This window comes from Callithrix jacchus, chromosome 11 (assembly GCF_049354715.1).
Source record: "Callithrix jacchus isolate 240 chromosome 11, calJac240_pri, whole genome shotgun sequence".
NCBI classification, from domain to species: domain Eukaryota; kingdom Metazoa; phylum Chordata; class Mammalia; order Primates; family Cebidae; genus Callithrix; species Callithrix jacchus.
Window position 1 is genome coordinate 67,598,328 of NC_133512.1, and position 17,157 is coordinate 67,615,484.

Here is a 17,157-nt window from a genome sequence, read left to right on the forward strand (position 1 = left end):
TGAATGAGGAAACAGTACTGATTAGAAATATAGGAAGAAAAATTGGAGTGTGCAGTGTCTATAGCCCAAGAGTGGAGACAGTGTAAACGATATTTGATGGTCAACAACTTAAATGAAGCATTCACTCTAGCACTCATTTATTAAGAAAACATTTCATGAATTTCTGCTATTTCTAGAAAGTAGGGGTACAGCAGTTACCTAGACAGGCGAGTTTCTGGATGGTAATTTTATGCTTACAAATTAAAGTAAACATGCAATAAAGAAAATAAGAGATTTTTTTGTAGCATAAAGGAACTGTGAGGATTGGAAATCTGGGAAACATAGTTCTTAATGTATTGGCAGCTCAGGCTTCTTTGAATTTTGTGGTCAAAGTATCCTCTCGGTGACTGGAGAGGAAGATAGAGTGGCGTGAGGAGCCATGTGCAGATTTGAAGATGCCATTCTAGGAAGAAGGAGGGGTTAGTGCGCAGGCTCTATGACACGGGGAGCTGCTTGTGTTCCAAGATCAGGAGGGTCACTGTGATTGGAGCTTAATGAACAAGTGCAAGAATGTATAAGGAGAGTTCAGAAGGGTAGCTGGGGTGAAATGATATATGGTCTTCTACAAGAGCAGTCACAATGTGGAAAATCAGGCATATTCTTAATTCTGTAACCAGCCATATATATTATTAACATTGAGAAGCTTTTATTTTCATTCCTCTTTCTGTTCTTATATACTCATGTGTACCTGCATGCACAAATACATATGTACACTTATGCATGCATATCTACACAACTTTTGTTAAATTGGAATTATACCCTTCATTTGCAATTAATATATTCAGAATGTTTTCCTATTTCATCAATATAAAAATAGAATAATCCAGGCATGGTAGGGTAAACCTGTGGTCAAAGCTCCTTGGGAGGCTGAGGCAGGAGGATCACTTGAGGCCAGGAGGTCAAGGCCACAGTGTGCTATGATCACATCTGTGAATAGCTACAGCCCAGGCAACATAGCAAGATCCTGTTTCTAAAAATAATAGTAAAATAAAATAGAAAATATTACATTATAGATAAGATATATAATAATACATAATAAATCTTAAATAAAATAGAATCATAATGGCAACATCATATCTATATGCCAGTACCTATGGCTAATTTAGAAGAACTCTGGTTTTTCAATACCACAAATATCAATCCATAAACATTTTATATAGAAATATATGTACAAATTTCTTATTAGCATAAATTCTCAAAGTTGAACTATGTCAAAAGATATGTTGTTATTATTTAAAAACTATGAATAGAGCTTGACAGATTATCCATCTGGAATTTTTTTAGCAGTTTATGATAATGTGTCTCTATTACCTCTTCAACACTGGATATTATTTTTTAGTCAACGAAGTTGATAGATAACAAATGGCATCTCACTTTTATCTTATTTAATTTTATTTTGTGATTTTATTTAGAACATAATATCAATCTTGTTTATTAGATAGTAATACTAATTCTTTATTACTACATTTCCTTATTGCTACATATAATGAATTACCTCAAAATAAAGTGGCTTAAACTAGCAAACATTTCTCATCTTACAGTTTCCACAGGTCAGGAATTTAGGAGTGGCCTACCTGGGTGAGTCTTTCTCAGGGTTTCTTCGGTGGCTGTTCTCTGAAGGCTTGCTTGGTGCTGCAATATCTACTTTTTACATTATCATTGTGCACATAGTATTTTGGAAATGAAGAAAGCAATGTTATTTATAATAGCAACAAATAGCAACATTCAGAAGAAAGTTTACCAAAAGAAGTACTGGGATATTAAACTGATTTTTTTTTTCTTGGTAGGACCTTTATTCTTTTGTTTTCAGAAGATCCACTTTTCAGGTTGTTTGTATCCGTGGCTATTGGCAGGAGCCTCAGTTCCTTGCCACCTGGGCTTCTTTCCATGTGGCCTGACCATGGGAGCTAACTTCCCCAAGAGTGACCAGTTCAAGAAAGCACAAGGAGGGATTCATAGTGCCTTTTACAACCTAAATCTAGTCTCTTACGTTGCATGCTGTCCCTTCTACTTTATGCTATTTGTGGGAAGTGGGTTGCTATATCCAGCCGACCACTGGAAGGAAAATGTATCAAAAAAATGTGTAAACATATTTTAAAGCCACTAGAGTAATTTTTTCCAGCTTCTCACTTGCGTATTGAGAGTGCTGACCACATTACTGCAACTATGGTTACTATTGGATGACTGATGCTGCCACTGGACTGCCTATAGTACAAAAGTTCCTCAATCAGGGCTATTTTACATTTTTGTCACACATTCGAATACTCTTGCTATCAAACTTTTTCCTTTCTAAAAGCTGGAATGCTACAATTTATATTCTATTTATGTTTTATAGAATATCTGTCTTTTAGAGATTATATGGAGAGAAAAATTCTGTAAGAAGTTTTCTCTCATAAATTACTCAATTTGGGTTTCTGCTTAATTGAATTTTGACTTGTGTAAATTTATTTTCACTTTTTTTAGTACTGTTTGGATTGGTCCATTATCTACTGTCTAGGATTATAAATACTGTTTATTTTGAAAAAGTTGAAATAGATTCAGGAAAGAAGAAAATGCTTATTAGAGTTTTCCCTTGTAATTAGCTGCTTTCCTGGTCTAGCCATTTATCCATCATCTACTGTCTAGGATTATAAATTAGTATTTATTTTGAAAAAGTTGAAATAGATTCAGGAAAGAAGAAAATGCTTATTAGAGTTTTCCCTTGTAATTAGCTGCTTTCCTGGTCTAGCCATTTACCCTACTCTTCATGCCTCTTTATCTCCTTGGCTCTAATTGATAACTGTGCATCGAAAGCTTATTTTTTCTCAACTTCCAAATAGAAAGAATAAAATAATGTACTATTTGTTACACATAAAAGGGAGAATATATTTGTTCAGAAATGTGGCATGATGGTTATTGCTTTGTTAATGGTGGTGGTATTAAAGATAGTCTGAGAACCATAGTCAATAAATTAAAAATTAGCAAATGCGAAATTTGACTAGTGGTAATGGGTTCATTTGTGGATGGTAGAAATTGAATATAATTATAATTAAAAGTTTTCTGTTTTAATGAATAACTATATTTTTAAATGATAAAGGAGACAAAATTTGTTAAGAATCAAGAGACTTTATTCATTTAGTGCACGTAGGGGAGAAATAAGTACAAATAAATGACTCAGATCTTCAGATTGAATGACTGTGTGCATGATGGTATTTGGACTAGAGAGGATCTAGGTTCTAGAGAAAGCAGTACCTTCCTTTTCTGCATGATGAATTTGAGGTGATGGCAGACTCTCTTGCTATAACTGTCGAACAGCAAATCGAATTAAAAGATTGACACCTCTGAGAGAGAGGATGATAGTGAATATGTACTTTCATTTAGGTGACATTCGACATTAGAAAAGCAAGAGCAGAGGCCTGAATCTGGGGTTAAAACATTGTATTTATAGAGTGGAAGAATGAAATAGAGCTGGAGTCTCACGAGAATTATGACATTCATCTGTCATCTGATGCAGCAAGGGAAGGAGTTTGGATAAAGGAGCAGTCGGTAGTTAAATAAGGAATACAGTTCAAGAAAGATGATTATGGAAAAAATACAGTTGGTTTGAAATAAGACTAGTTAGGCAGAGGCCATAATGAAGTTAAACAATGAGTGAAACCCAAAGAAGTGGTTAATAGGAGTTTAGTAATGAAGACTTTGAAAGAGTCTGTGTAGAAATTCAATAGAATGGCCACACTTAAAAAAAGTTTCAAAATGTGGGTAGAAGAGAGGAGCTAATATATGGAGAAATTGGAACTTAAATACATTAGATGTGTGGATATCCATTTCACAGAAACCACTTTGGAAAATTCTTTGGCAGTACCTACCCTACGATCCGGCAATTCCTAGGATATTTCCAACAGAAATGAGTACATGTTTCCAACAGATACACATTTTTATTCACAATAGTCCTTTTCTGGAAACAACCCAAATGTCCTTTAGCAAAAGACTGGAAAAGAAACTCAGGTATATACATACACAGAATACTGCACAGCAATAAAAAGAACAAAGTACTGCTGTATGCTGCAACAATATCTCACAACTTCAGCGATGAGCCAAAGAAGCCAGATGGAGAAGACTATGTGTTATATGATTCAATATACATGAAGTAAAAGAATAAGTAAATTAGCCAAACCTAATTTATAGTAATAGAAGTCAGAACAATAGCTACCTTTTGAGTTTGGGGAATAGCTAATGACTCAAGAGCAAGAAGATATGTGGATAAATACTAAAAATGTAAAACAAAAAAAAAGCATTAACGGGGCATGTCAGAAATGGCTGAAGAATTTAGTTAGATAGAAAGCCAAGTTATGGGTCTATAAAGCTGGAATTCAAGATATAAAAATTAGAAGGGTAGAACACTGATACAGAACTGTGTAACAAAATAAGGCAACAGTCTTTCTTGTTTGCTCTTTGTGTCTTAGATGCCTCAACCTCCAATGGTAATTGCTGTTACAACATAGAAAAACATTTGAGTGATTTCATAGGTGATTTTTTTATGACTATGTCAGTAAAGTTTGTGTTGACTGTTGGTAACATTGTTCATCTACTGAAGCACTTTAATAATAAGAAAAGTGAATTGGAGCTTGAAAAAATTGCTGTGACACTAGAAGAGGGGAGAATGTAAATGAAGGGATTAATTGTGTCTGCTACTTTCTTCCTGTGTTGGTGATGCCTCAGTCATTTGCTTAGAAAATGTTTAGTAAGTACCTCTTATGTTCTGGACATTAAGCTAGCTACAAAGGATATAGAGTAGAAAGGCAGTGTCTGCCTTAAAGAACTTATAGGCCAGTGGGGGAAAACTGCTAAATAAACAAGTAATTCCTATAGATGCACAAGTCCGTGGAAACATATAGATAAGTTCTCTGACTCCTTAAGTACAGAGAATATTCTAGAGAATTTCAGTACACAATGCAAAGTTGTGAAGCATGCAGAAAATGGTGAGACATGAAGCTGGAAAAGTAGGTCGAGGTCAGTAGTGAAGGGTCTCGTTTATCATCTGCCCTCGTAGTCCTTCACATTTAAGGGTGGACACATCTGGATTTGAATTCTATGGCTTATCTGTACAATGCATGAAAAAAGAAGAATAAGAATTGGTATGTTTGTCAATTTACGTTGGCAGCTCTAAGGGGTATATGAGTCAGAGGGGTTCAAAATCAGAGGCAGGAAGCTACCAAGGAGGCTATTGCAGAAATTCAGGATGGTAAAGGCAACTTAAAGGGAGATCATTCTTCTGCAAATAGGGGTGAGGGGAGATAGATGAAAAAGGGGACTATTTGTAGGTCTTGTTTGGTCGCTGAAGGTGAGCATTGATAGAAAAGAAGACATCTAGGTTTCAGTTTTGCATAAATAAGAAAGAGGATGCAAGAGGGGCATCAACTTTCTTTTAAAAATTGTTTGCAGTTCCTATCAATTTTTCTATGTTATTTGATCGTGTGCTCCTGCTCTGGCCAGAACCGCTGTCTTTTCAATTTCCTGTTGCCAGCCTCTCTTTCCATTGGGAGCTCTGGATTAAAGCTTCCTGGTCACCCTTTTCTTCCTTATCTTTTTTCTGTCTTATGCTATTTAGCAGGAGCTCTGGATGAAAGCTTCCTAGCCACCCTTATTTTTCTTCCTTATCTTTTTCTTGTCTTATGCTATTTAAAGGCTTTTTGGATTTACTGTCTTGGAAAGGCTTCTTGTTTTTGAATACTGTTTACCAGTTTTAATTCTGTCCTCTTTTTTCCACCCCTTTGCTGTCAGGTGTCTCACAAATTCTCGTTCCATTCCCACTTTCCCTAAAGCCCAATTTAACTTTTCATGCAGGACAGCTTGCTCCACATAGCCCAGATAATTTCTCAACATTTTGCCTAACCGTGGTCCACACATCCCCAATAATTAACTCTTCTGTGTGGATATTTCTGGTTTTGGTTGAGTAAGAAGAAGAGAAGAAAAAATGTACTAAGTATATAGTTGGAAGGAGAGTGAATAACTTGGTTGCCCCCAATAAAGTTTTGTAATGAAATAAACATTAAGCAGTATGTTTCAGGTTCTCTCCATAATACCTTTGCTTACTTTTATTTATTTTTGCAAAAGAACCTTTAAAGGTTAATATCATATCTGTGATATTTTATGTTCAGTTAAGTATTTACTGAGTATTTAATATTGAAACATTGTCATAGAGATTTACCATGAAATTTCCTTTACAAAAAGCAAATTTTAACTTTGATGCAATTATAACACTGTATTTTTTGAACAATTTTAATCTTTCTAAACTCCACTTATATTTCACAAATACTTTTGGGTAAAACGATAAAAACAAAACTTTATGCCAAACGTAGATTTTTTTTTCTGCCTCTTTAAAACATTTAAGTGATTTAATTTGCCAAAAGTAGCAAAATAATTCTTAACGCATTTATTTTTGTTGTCCAAACAAGCAGCTTTGAGAGTCTATAGGTTTAAGGACTTTCAAAAGCTTTACTTTCTTCAATACAGTAAGACAATCATGTTTGCCCTTGTAAATGAGGAAAAGTATGAGGTAATGGTTATTAAAAGAAGGATTCTGGTCAGGCACAATGGCTCACGCCTGTAATCCCAGCACTGTGGGAGGCTGAGGTGGGCGGATCACCTGAGGTCAGGAGTTTGAGACCAGGCCGACCAACATGACAAATCCCCGTCTCTACCAAAAATACCAAAATTAGCCTTGTGTGGTGGTGGGTGCCTGCAATCCCAACTACTTGGGAGGCTGAGGCAGGATAATTGCCTGAACCCAGAAGGTGGAGGTTGTAGTGAGCCAAGATCATACCATTGCCCTCCAGCCTGTGTGACAGAGTGAGACTCTGTCTCAAAAAAGAAGGATTCTATTTAGAACACTTAGAGTCAAAGAACTTCCAGGCTAATGGGAGAAACAGATGAGTACCCAGTAATGCTATACAATAATCCCATGTTATACAATTAGGTACTATAATTGAAGATCTTAGATGAATTGTTAGCAAACACATTATTCTGAGCTTCTTTAAAATTTGAATTTCATTTCATTTGGTTCTGGGACATAAATAACTGTGACACTTATGAACTCTAAGGTTGTATTTATATCAGAAAGTCAGCTCTACAGATCAATACGCACAAGATTAACAATCTGAAGAGAAATGGGCAAAATGTAAGTAAAGGTAAGTAAAGGCATTTTATACACATACACACACACGCGCGCACATATAAAAAGTGCTTATCCTTTGAATCAAAACATTAGTATAGCCTTTTTCATGAATATATTTTTCACTGAAAAATAAATGCTATTTTTATAAAGAGTCATGTTAGGATTTTGATATTTGTCTTGAATCTATTTGAATCTAAATTGACTTGGCAGTTTTAGGAAGGCTATATCTGTACACATTCGCTGGAAACTTCTAGGCTAATGTTTGAAGAATGGTATAATTTTAAGATAGATTCATCTTTGAGAGTTTTGCATAGAGTTTAATAGATTTTTTGATGGATAAAAGTATTTCAGAAGTAGTTTGTCCTGTGATAGAAATGGATATATCAAACAAATCAGATACTTTTTGGTTTCAGTCTTCTTCTTCTTCTTCTTCTTTTTTTGAGACGGAGTTTCGCTCTCGTTACCCAGGCTGGAGTGCAATGGCGCTATCTCGGCTCCCCGCAACCTCTGCCTCCTGGGCTCAGGCAATTCTCCTGCCTCAGCCTCCTGAGTAGCTGGAATTACAGGCACGCACCACCGTGCCCAGCTAATTTTTTGTATTTTTAGTAGAGACGGGGTTTCACCATGTTGACCAGGATGGTGTCGATCTCTTGACCTTGTGATCCACCCGCCTCGGCCTCCCAAAGTGCTGGGATTACAGGCGTGAGCCACCGCGCCCGGCCGGAGTTTCGCTCTTGTTACCCAGGCTGAGTGCAATGGCGCGATCTCAGCTCACCGCAACCTCAGCCTCCTGGGTTCAGGCAATTCTGTCTCAGCCTCCTGAGTTGCTGGGATTAGAGTCACGCGCCACCGTGCCCAGCTAATTTTTTGTATTTTTAGTAGAGACGGGGTTTCACCGTGTTGACCAGGATGGTCTCGATCTCTTGACCTCGTGATCCACCTGCCTCGGCCTCCCAAAGTGCTGGGATTACAGGCGTGAGCCACCGTGCCCGGCCGGCTTCAGTCTTCTTTAAGATAATATAGTTCTTACAATTTAGCTGAGCATAGAAAACGGTCAAACACATTTTTGTTAAGACTTAGTTGAGGCTGGGCGAGGTAGCTCATGCCTGTAATTGTAGCACTTTGGGAGGCAGAGGCAGGTGGATCACCTGAGGTCAAATATTCAAGACCAGCCTGGCCAACATGGTGAAACCCCATCTCTACTAAAAATACAGAAGTTAGTCGGGTATGGTGATGGGCACCTGTAATCCCAGATACTGTGAAGACTGAGGCAGGAGAATTGCTTGAACCCAGGAGGTGGAGGTTGCAGTGAGCCAAGGTTGTGACATTGCACTCCAGCTTGGGCGACAAGAGCAAAACTCCATCTTAAAAAAAAAAAAAAAAAAAAAAAAGAATTAGGTGAAAACCTTTCTTTCCAATAGACTTCTGATGGGAAGCACTGACCTACTGCATTTGGGGTTTCATAAAATACTTCTTATGAGTTGATTTCTACGACTGTTATATTTCTACTTGTAAATTCACAATCATTTTCATGTAATTTTCTCCAAACTAACTAAAGAGTATTTAGAGAAGCATTTTCTTATCTAAATTGGTAGAAGCACAAGTGTATTAGAACAGCAGTGACCTACAAAGTAGGCTGTCAACTGATAACAAATAGCACCCTGCACTTGTGGATCTTAAATCAAAACCTGGATTATACATAGACAAAGAAGATGCACCTAATTATTATCTAACAGCCAGACAGTTTCTCCTTCATCTTCCAAATTGGTTTATTGAATAAAAATGCTTTTGTGGTCTTTTTCAAGGTAATTGAATGGCTCCTGTAAGACTTTCTCAACATAATTTTATAAGAAATGGTACATTATAAAGATGCACACACACAAATAAATTTGCCATCTTATAGATCAAATAGACAGTTTAATGAGCTAGATTATATTTCTGTCTAACTGTTTTATCATGATATAGACAGAGTTGGAGCAATAAGTTGCCAAAAATACAGGTTCTTTATTGAGATTAGACCAATAAAATAAGTTACCAAAAATATAGATTCTAAGAGATTCTTTATTGCCTCTCAGTTTTCAGAATCAAATCCCAGATAAGGGGGGAAAAAAGGGGAAATGATTGAAAAGTCAAAATTTTAGGACATAAGAAAATGGAAAATGGGCTACAAATAATGGCAAGTGGTTAAAGAATGATATAATTTTAAGATAAATTCATCTTTGAGACAGCTAAATAATAGATAAAGTCCAATAGATTTTCCAAATCTTCCATAAGGGCTTGCAATATAAGGTAGTTATTAAGAAATAAAAGGGAACTCAGAGCAGATTAAATCAACTTCAGGATATGTATCTGTGAGTCCCCCAAATAAACCAAAAGAACCTATTGTAAACGGGATGTGGGAATTTCTTGAATGATATCCAAATGTGTTCTTTGTTAAATAGATAGAAGGACAAAAATTATACTGACATCAAAAAAAAACTTTAGAGGAAAAATTGTTAATATGCATAGATTAGATTTGGCCCCAGAGATCTTATGTCAAATATGACTGGGTTTACTTGCTTTAGGAAAATTGTAAGGTAATATTTAGAAGAAAATTATACAGTGAGATTCAGCATTTCAATTTGAGAAATAGTGCTTTGGTTCTAATGAGCAGATGCTCAACTGTGGATTGAGAGACCTGATGCAATTAAAGGATGTTTTTAGGTGGGAAGAGATCATTCAGCCATGTATTGCCTGTCAGATCTACCTTGGCCAGCTTTCTGTGTGACAGATGCAGTTAGATGTTCCTAAATCTATTCAGCCAGCCATTCATTTGGCAGCCTTTCCTCCAACAATAACTTATAAGACCTGGGATTGGAAGAAGACTTATGTGTGTGTTTCTTTTTTTTAAATGTAACAGAGACCTGATGTGTCATTGCAGTGATATGTACATGCTTGATAATATGATGAACTCCAGTGACTTTTTAGGAGACAGAACATCTCCCATCTGAAATGGCAGATGTCTGGTTAGGAGGCTCTATTGTAATCTAGGTATATATTTTCATCTAAAAGTGAGTATTTGTAAATATGGTACAGAGAAATTAAATAGTTAATCATCAATGGTGTATCTTGGATGACACTGATATTATTTTTAAAAATCACAGATGAGGAAGCAGGTGTGTCTTGAGTAGGAAAGTGGAGCTGTGAGACACGAAGTCATTTACTGGAGGCATAATTTGATTCAACTGATATGTTTTCCCTGGCCCATTCTTTCCCTTTTCTTTCTTCATTTCTCTTCAGGTCAGAGGCTGGCAGCATAATTAAAATTTGAATTATTTATGAAGAGCCATTAAAGTGGGTGGCTTGCAGATTAGTCAAAGACAGCAGAGCTGACACTAAGCTGCATTTCTTTTACTCTCTCACAATAAATGATACCTTGCCTATATGCCTCGAAAATAAGCATATGAAGTTTAAGCTTTTAAAAGAAAAATATATTAAACACTGCGACCATTTACATTTACAAGCAAACATAAGTGAGTATCTATACTCATCATAATGTACAAAAACAGATCTTTTGTGTGTAGAGATATACATAAAAAGGATCTTTCTGCCAATAATTCATTAATATTGAATAGGACTATAATTAACAAGGGGAATAATCTTTTTGTAGATATATAAAGATAGGACTAGAAATATAAATATACACACATGGGTATCATTAAGTGTGCATTTTCTATTTAGACAGGGACATTGAAACTGTTCAGAAACATCTGTCACCAGCATGATGTGTGGAGAAGCAAAGGAAATGGAAATGGGTATCTGTTTTCTCACAAGCATTAGGATCTGTAAACATAAACAGCCTTTTTAAAAATCTGCCAATTAGATTGGGTTTATGGGCTTAATGCAATTTTTGAAAACAGTGACAGACTACATAATCGTGTTAAACTAGAATATTTTCCAAATTTTTGGGGGGGAAAAACCCCATATTGTGTGTTTATTTATAGCCTTATCTCAGTCTTGGAGGAAAAAAACATTGTAGTGTGTTTCATTTTGCAGAGATGGGAGTAATCTTTTCTCTTGCTTTGTTTGCCATATCCCTGTAGGTTTCATTCATATCATTTAGAGGAAAATCAAACATATCATTGCTTTTGCTGTCTTTTTCTTCCTCACCATGAAAAATGGCCAGTAATGATGAATAATAGTTCTAATGGTACCAAAACAAAAAAATGAGTATATCTACACCTTTATTTTTATTTTAATGTCTCTTTTAAGTTATCTCTAAGCAGAGTACATTACTATTCTCTTAGAATAATCACTTATTTTTCATTTTTTAAAAGTCATTCATTTATAATTTCAAGTTAGTTCTGCATATAGTGTTATAGGAGCAAGGAGATGTGTTACCTTTCGTCACTCATTAGGGTTATGGCCCACGCTCCAATAATGAGACAGGTTAACAAGAGAAAAGAATGACAAATCGATTTAATAAAGGTTTTAGCCGGGTGTGGTGGCTCATGTTTGTAATCCAAGCTCTTTGGGATGCTGAGGCAGGCAGATTACTTGAGGTCAGGAGTTCGAGACCAGCCTGGCCAATATGTTGAAACCCCATCTCTACTAAAAATACAAAAAATTAGCCAGATGTGGTGGTGCACACCTGTAATCCCAGCTACTTGGGAGGCTGAGGCAGGAGAACCACTTGAACCTGGGAGGCAGAGGTTGCAATGAGCTGATTGCGCCACTGCACTCCAGCTTGGATGACAGAGCCAGACTGTCTCAAAAACAAACAAATAAAAAAGTTTTTTGTGATATGGAAGGCTTCAGCAATGAAGACTGAAAGACCCAGGAAACCTGTCTATTTTTATGTTTATGTTCAGTGAAGAATTCCTAGCCATATAGAAATGAGATTGAACAAAAAGGCATGATCTAAGCATGAGAGACCGAGGGTGGGGGGATCCCAGCAAGGCCCATTTGTTCAGATTCTTCTTGGCCTGTTTGAATAGCATTCCTTCCTCCTGGGTGTGGAGCCAGACCCCTTTGGAATGAAGGTGTTCAGAGGGAGAAGGGAGGAGAGAAAGAGAGTGACTCCTGTAGGCTTTATGATTACTTTGGGAGAGAAAAATTTTAGTTTCAATGACTGCATTGGGGAAGAGGAATTCCTGTTTTTAGGGTTTGCTTTGTGAGAGAAAATGAGTGGGAAACTGGAGAATGGGCAAAGGTCAGAAAGACATGGTACTGAGGCCTTCCCAATTTCCGTTAGTTCACAATACTCAGCATGCCAAGGCATCATAGTTTGGGGTGTCATTTCCTGAGTATCAACAGGGCCAATCTCATGTATTTTTTTTTTTTTAAAGGAAAAATACAAAAGTGAAAGTTTTTTCAGTTGGTGGCCATGCTCTAGAAATAACACCATTCACGTTTAATTATTCAAGTTTAGGCTAAAGTTTTCTGTATTTATCTGGAGCCAGTGACCAAAGCATTTTTCTCAGCATGGTGCTGTACATATGTAAAAGGATAATGTATCTATCTTTCTTCTGTGTTTATTTTTTTATGTGAAACTTCCAGAGGTTTCATGTAAGTCAGTGTGTCTTACATGATAAAATAATAATAAAAAATAATAGCAACAACAACAATAATAAACATTCACTACTTCCTGGTGTATGTCAGTATGGAAACATCACATGCTTTGCTATCTTCCGAAGAAAGGACAGGCTTGTCAGCTCCCACATTAACGTTTGATCTTGGTGTTACATCCAAAGAAGTCATTCAGGAAAGAAAGGTGAACCCATTTTAACACTTGGAATGCCAAAGTAAAGTAGCAGTAGGATGCCAGGCTTTACCAACACTAAAAATAAAAACATTATCCCAATTTTTTCATTTAGAATGAACATTTTTTATCCATTTCAGATTTCCACTTCACCCTATATGTTGGTTATGGTCTTTGTGATTTGATTGCTTATCCTGGATGAGAAATGCGTAAGTAGAATACTACACTTATATCTATGTGAAGTGACTACCTTTATGATGTGGTATCAGGAATGCTTAAGAAGGCAATGCGCCTTCTCTTTAATACTTACTGAATGGTACCTGAAAGCAGACTTTACTAAGGAATGCTTATTAAAATGGATATACCATGGCAAAGCGCTACACATTAGATTGGCCTCAGTCGCACCTGACTGAGAAAAGATGAGAGAGAAAGACGGGAAGTTTGGAGATAAGACTTAGAGCCATGTGAATGTGCTACTTACGAGAGGAAAGGTTGGCCAAAGTGTCTTCTATAGCACCCATGTTTGGGGAGACAATATAAAAAGTGGTCCAGGCCAGGTGTGGTGGCTCACGCCTGTAATCCCAACACTGTGGGAGGCTGAGGTGGGCGGATCACTTGAGGTCAGGTGTTTGAGACTAGCCTGGCCAACATGGTGAAACCCTGACTCTATTAAAAATACAACATTTAGCCAGGTGTGGTGGCGGGCGCCTGTAATCCCAGCTACTTAGGAGGCTGAGGCACAAGAATCACTTGAACCCAGGAGGTGGAGGTTTCAGTGAGCTGAGATTGCACCACTGAACTCCAGCCTGGGAGATAGAGTGAGACTCAGTCTCAAGGAAAAAAAAGTGGTCCAATGTATTTTGGACATATGTTATTATATATATGTCTCCTCACAGACCCATTAAATCCTTGAATATATAAGAAATATGGCAAAATTCTACATTTAGAAACATTTAAGTTTGTTGAGTCCAGTTCATTATAATATCTTTTGGAACTAATATTCCCCTTGAGAGGTTTTTTGGTGTAGTTGTTAAAAATAGGCTTTGCTATTGAGGGCCGTAAGAAAAAATCTGTTTCTATTAAACTGAGCAGCCTTGGGCAAGTTATGTAACCTTTTTCAGGCCATTTCTTCAGCTGTAAACTGGTACACATAATTTCTACTCACATGATTTGTATGAAGGGATGGGATGCCATAATATATGTAAAACTCTTACTGAAAATTTATCATATAGTCATTTGATACTAAACTTGAGAGGCTGATGTCTCTAAAGTCGTATTTCAAAAGTTTGCTTAGGGGTAACCATATGTGATTGAGTCTTGCTTGAATGATATGCTCACTATGACCTGGTTATAGCATTACTCCTCAAGGAAATCTTTAGTTCCCTATGGTAAATAACTTGATTTGCTTTCTTGGTATTTCTTTTCACTTCATGTGGAAAAAGTACTTGTATTCCATATGACCCTGGGTGAGATTATCAGTAACGATGTTGATGATCATATTGTTAATAATGACTATGCATGACACTTGCTAAGTCCAGGCACTGTTGTAAATGTTTTATTTATTTATCTGATATGGAGTTTCACTCTTGTCACCCAGACTGGAGTGCAATGGTGTGATCTTTGCTCACTGTAGCCTCTGCCTCCCAGGTTCAAGCTATTCTCCTGTCTCAGCTTCCTGGTAAGCCGGGATAAAAAGGCATTTGCCATTATGCCAAGCTAATTTTTGTATTTTTAGTAGAGATGAGTTTCACCATGTTAGACAGTCTGGTCTCGAACTCCTGACCTCAGGTATCTACCTGCCTTGGCCTCCCAAAGTGCTGGGATTATAGGTGTGAGCCACCCATCCAGCCCTAAGTGTTTTATTTATATTAATTGATGTAATTCTTACATCAACCTTATAACATACATCATATAATTATATCGATTTAAGAGACAAAGATCCTCAAAAACAAAACAGAGAGGGTTAAACCACTTGCTCAAAGTTACAAAAAAACCAGTAAGTTTTTTGTACCTAACCAATAGCGCTCTACTCTGAGCTCTTAACCACTGCAGTTGATGCAGTGAAGGGCGCCAGTTCCTATCTTCCCACCTAGGTGAGTGTGAGCATGCGACCCAAGCCAGACCTCTGATGTTTCAGAGCGTTATCATTCTACTCCTTATGTTCCCGCATGGTTATAATGATGCCTTTCTACTTTCTTTCATAACCCTATAGTATTTAGGACTGAAAGTAGTATACAGTTAATACCACATTCAAATTCAGGCTTATAGCCTTAATAACTCAAATGTGTTACCATAGAAATTTTTCAGAGGATTCACATGAAAGCTTTAGACTGCTCATTAGTATTCCACATGATGTGACAGGAATGCTGTATGTATGTGTATACACACACACACACACACACACACACACACACACATATGTATATATAGAAGGACACTAAAATATTTATAATTTAAAATAAAATTCAGAAACTAAATTTTACATTTTAACCCTATTACAAGCTAAACAATTTGCGTTGAGACTATGTATGATGGTTCTTTCTTGGATAGAAGTTGACACTCAATCCATAAAGGGCCTGCCTGACTATTCATCTGTCTGTCTGTCCATCCATTTGTCTATCATCTATTATCATCTATCTATCTCATTGTTTATTCAGCAATCAGATATCAGATTTTATTTTTTAAGAAATTACAACTTTCTGTCCAGGTATGGTGGCTTACACCTGTAATCCCAGCACTTTGGGAGGCCAAAGTGGGTGGATTACTTGAGGTCAGGGTTTCAAGACCAGCCTGGCCAACAGCAAAACTCTGTCTTTACTAAAAATACAAAAATTAGCTGGGCATGCTGTCATGCACCTGTAACCCCAGCTTTTGTGAAGGCTGAGGTAGGAGAATCACTTGAACCTAGGAGGCAGAGGTTGCAGTGAGCCGAGATTGGACCATTGTGCCACTGCACTCCAGCCTGAGCAACAGAGTGAGACTCTGTCTCAAAAATAATAATAATAATAACTTTCTTCTAGTAAGTAGAAAACACATTTTCAAAAGTATTGGCTTATGTATTCTTTTGGTTGGTCAGATGAGTGATTATTGACCGAAAAGGGAGGACATCATCTTTGAAGACAGAGGCATGATTAATATTTAAATACTTTGTAAAGAGCTTTCTTGGTGATGTATTTCATCTTGCCACACACAACTGTTTAGTGTGATGCTCCAGCTTTTAAACTAGGAAATTCGTGGTTTGTCAGAGTAGTAACTGGGAGCTTTAGTTCTCTAAACCTTGCTGACTCAATATACTCTATGTAAGGTTGAAGAGCTCAGATGGTGGACATGCCAGGACTACTCAAGAATTGAAGCTCTCCTTAAGGACAATGTGGACAGTTCTTTTCAATGGACTGGACAGTCTTACATGTTTTCAGACTGGCCAAGGAACAGTTTATTTTGCTGAGGTCACTAAAGCTTTTTTTTTTCTGCCTTCTGTCTGAGGAGAAAGGAGTAAGTAAAAAGATAACTGTAATCTATAAAGGAAATGGGAAGGAATAAAAGGCATTGTGAGTATATACTCTTTGGAATGGATGGTGTTTGATTTAGTTTAGGCATAAGAGTGGACTGCTGGATTCCTTCCTCTTTGAACTCTTGTATCTTCAAATTTTATTTGTATCCATCGTAGCTCTTTGCCTCCAGTCCCAGATAAAGTGTCATTTCTTTTGCAGAAGCGAATGGCTTTACCGGCTTTCAGAAGCATTTGCCTTCCATCTCTGTCAACATTGGGGTTTCCCTCCACCAGCAATCACTTCTTCTATTTGATTTCTGTTCTCTTCCACATTACTGCCTCCTGCCTCAAAGTTTATGAGTCTATAAGTTCTCTAATTTACCCCATCTCTGTAAATCTACAAACAAAATAAATATTATTAAAGTCTATAGTTTCCTTTGGCTAATGTTTCTTCTCTATTTCACTTTGTAGCCAAGATTGTATTAGAGATCCTAGATTTTCAGATTGCATACACCAGTATTTTTTTAAATGTGAGAACCATTCCAGATTCCTAACAATTGTTATATCTCACAACTTCATGTTATAAAAGAGAGGATGTGATAACACCACAAAAGGAGGAAAGACATTTATGATTATTCCATTTTGAGAAGGTTTTATGGTTTAACATAGTGTTGGAGTATAGAATTCTTACTCTCAGTAACTCCTGCGTTTCTTTATTGTGATCTCATTGTTGCA

General features: G+C 36.8%; 1 protein-coding gene and 1 long non-coding RNA gene across 27 annotated transcripts in view; both read left to right on the forward strand.

Moving 5' to 3' along the window:
* CACNA2D1 (calcium voltage-gated channel auxiliary subunit alpha2delta 1) overlaps positions 1-17,157 on the forward strand; it is a 500,040-nt gene that overhangs the window by 170,131 nt on the left and 312,752 nt on the right. The gene's annotated exons all lie outside the window — the stretch shown is intronic.
* LOC118143693 (uncharacterized) lies at positions 6,894-16,376 on the forward strand. The gene is made up of 4 exons (XR_013524046.1): positions 6,894-6,994; positions 7,119-7,205; positions 13,073-13,141; positions 16,237-16,376. It is a non-coding gene; the product is annotated as an uncharacterized LOC118143693 (long non-coding RNA).